Source organism: Euprymna scolopes, chromosome 18 (genome assembly GCF_053919585.1).
Source record: "Euprymna scolopes isolate OS-2025 chromosome 18, ASM5391958v1, whole genome shotgun sequence".
Classification (NCBI taxonomy): domain Eukaryota; kingdom Metazoa; phylum Mollusca; class Cephalopoda; order Sepiida; family Sepiolidae; genus Euprymna; species Euprymna scolopes.
In genome coordinates, this window is record NC_136499.1 from 66,893,234 (window position 1) to 66,896,740 (window position 3,507).

Sequence of the window (3,507 nt, forward strand, 5' to 3'; positions counted from 1 at the left end):
ATTTTATTACAAACACACCAACCAAATAACTCACATTTCACCATTTTTCATAATTCTTGGATATGTGACTAATTTCGACAGTAATTTTTCATAATTAAACCCACATAATTGACCCCGTCCTACTAAAGAAATAACTCTGGGACTTTTTTTGGGCTGTTTATTTCGTTATAAACACAGAAATAAAATAACTTATATTGCTAATTTCGACAATCGTTTTTCATAATTTAACCCACATAATCCCCTTCCTCTTACTAAAATAATAACTTTGAGACATTGTGTAGTTGTTTTTTTTTTTTCATTACCAACACACCAATCAAATAACTCACATTTTATCATTTTTCATAATTCTTGGATATGTTACTAATTTCGACAATCATTTTTCATTATTTTACCGACATAATCCCCTTCCTCTTACAAAAAATACATTTGAGACATTGTCAGGCTAGTTATTTCATTACAAACACATCAGTCAAATGACTTACATTACATAATTTTTCATAATTCTTGGATATGTTTAGACAATAATTTTTCATAATTTTACGACATAATATTCCTATATAGGGTATTCTGTTATCACAAATATCCACCTATCTTATTCGATCCGCGGTATTCTCCTAGGAAACATCCTACCTATCTCATCCAATCCCAGGCAACGTTGGGTATTTTGCTAGTACATATATCCACCTTTCTTATCCAATCCCCGGCAATGCTGGGTATTCTGCTAGTACAAATATCCAGCTATGAGGTCACATCGAAGAGAGTTCACTGGCATAATATTACAATGTTTGCATATTAATCTAATGTTATTCAACAATAAAGCTACGTCCAGGGGAGGTCACTTGCATATTATAACAATGATTGTATATTAATCTAATGGTATTCGACAATGAAGCTACATCCAAGGGAGGTCACTTGCATAATCTAATGGTAGTCGATAAGGAAGCTACATTAGAGGGAGGTCACTCGCATATTATAACAATGATTGTATATTTATGTAATCATATTCGACAATGAATTACATCCAAGGGAGGTCACTTGCATATTTTAACAATGATTGTATATTAATCTAATGGTATTCGACGATGAAGCTACATCCAAGGGTGGTCTCTTGAATATTGTAACAATGATTGCATATCATTCTAATGGAATCTGAAAATGAAGCTACATCCGAGGGAGGTCACTTGCATATTATAACAATGATTGTATATTATTCTAATGGAATTCGACAATGAAGCCATATCCAAGAGAGGTCACTTACATATTATAACAATGATTTTATATTATGCTAATGGAATTCAACAATGAAGCTACATCAAAGGGAGGTCAGTTGCATATTATAAAAATGATTGTATATTTTTCTAATGGTATACGACAAAGAAGCTACGTGCAAGGGAGGTAACTTGCATATTATAACAATGATTGTATATTAATCTAATGGTATTCGACAATGAAGCCATATCTAAGGGAGGTCACTTACATATTATAACAATGGTTTTATATTAATCTAATGGTATTTGACAATGAAGCTACACCCAAGGGAGGTCACTTAAATATTATGACAATTATTGCATATTAATCTAATAGTATTCGACAATGAAGCTACACCCAAGGGAGGTCACTCGTATATTATAACAATAACTGTATATTTTTCTAATGGAATTAGGCAATGAAACTAAACCCAAGGGAGATAACTCGCATATTATAAGAATAATTATATATTTTTCTAATTGAATTCGACAATGAAGCTACATCCAAGGGAGGAAACTTTCATAATATAACTATGATTGTATATGAATCTAATCGAATTCGACATTGAAGCTACATCCAAAAGAGATCACTTACATATTATAACAATGATTGTTTATCAATCTAATGGTATTCGACAATGAATCTTCACCAAAGGGAGGTCACTTACATATTATAACAATGATTGTATATACATCCAATGGAATTCAACAATGATGTTATATCTAAGGGAGGTCACTCGCATATTGTTACAATGATTGTATATTACTCTGATGGTATTCAACAATGATGCTACATCCCAGGGAGGTCACTTGCATATTATAACAATGATTGTATATTATTCTAATGGTATTCGACAATGAAGCTACATCCGAGGGAGGTCACTTACATATTATAACATTGATTTTATATTATTCTAATGGTATTCCACAATGGAGCTACATCCAATGGAGGTCACTTACATATTAACCCAATAATTTTATATTAATCTAATGGTATTCGACAATGAAGCTAGATCCAAGGGAGGTCACTTACATATTATTACATTGATTTTATATTATTCTAATTGTATTCGACAATGAAGCTACATCCAAGGGAGGTCACTTACATATTAACCCATTAATTGTATATTATTCTAATGGTATTCAACAATGAAGCTACATCCAAGGGAGGTCACTGGCATATTATAACAATAATTTTATATTTTTTCTAATGGTATTCAACAACGAAGCTATAGCCAAGGTTGATCACTCGCATATTACACCAATAATTGTATATTAATCTATTGGTATTCAACAATGAAGCTGCACTCAAGGGAGTTCACTTGCATATTACACCATTGATTGTATAATAATCTAATGGTATTCAACAATGAAGCTACATCCAAGGGAGGTCACTTGCATATTATAACAATGATTGTATGTTATTCTAAAGGTATTTTACAATGAAGCTACATCCAAAGGAGGTCACACGCATATTATAACAATGATTGTATATTATTCTAATGGTATTCGACAATAAAGCTGCATGCAAGGGAGGTCACTTGCATATTATTACAATGATTGTATATTATTCTAATGGTATTCGACAATGAAGCTAAATCCAAGGGAGGTAACTTATATGTTATATTGTGTGATGTTTGGAATATGACATCTTATCTCAATGTAGTATACGATAAATATATATTTTGCATCTTTTTCTTGGCCTTTTGGCTAAGATCAAAGTGTAGTATCTGTTCGTAGAATTCTTGCGGACTCATCTATCGTCCCTCTCCCCCTACTAAGAAAATAAGGAGGAGGTCATGCTTTGCATGTCAAGCTTTAGAGAAACAAACGTCACTCGTAAATAAGGATGACTTTCTAAATAATAATGTTTTTAGTTCAGATATGATTTTTGGAATATGACATCTTGTCTCAATTTAGTATTCGATAAATATAAATTATGCGTCTTTTTATAATAGAAGATAATGGTCGGTAGAAAATTAAGCTGTCCAGCCTCTTCTGGCTAAAATCAAAGTATAGTATCTTTCTCAGTGCGAAACTTTTGCTCTTTTGGGAATGGATCTACCACTGGGCTCTCGGGCTAGGTTTAAGGTGTTTTTACTTACTAACTTTTGTTAGCAAGGACCAGACCCCCTCTTGGGGAGTCAGGACCTCAAGGACCGACTCCACATTGTGGGAGCTTGGACCCGAAAACCGATCCCTTCTTGGGAGCCTGGAATTTCGGGACCAGCACCACTAGTTGGTAGTTGTGACCAGCTTT

The 3,507-nt window shown here is 33.1% G+C and overlaps 1 pseudogene; it reads left to right on the forward strand.

The window, feature by feature from the left end:
- The first annotated feature begins 2,936 nt into the window (after window positions 1-2,936).
- Window positions 2,937-3,005, forward strand: LOC145298058 (U2 spliceosomal RNA; annotated as a pseudogene).
- Window positions 3,006-3,507: the final 502 nt, after the last annotated feature.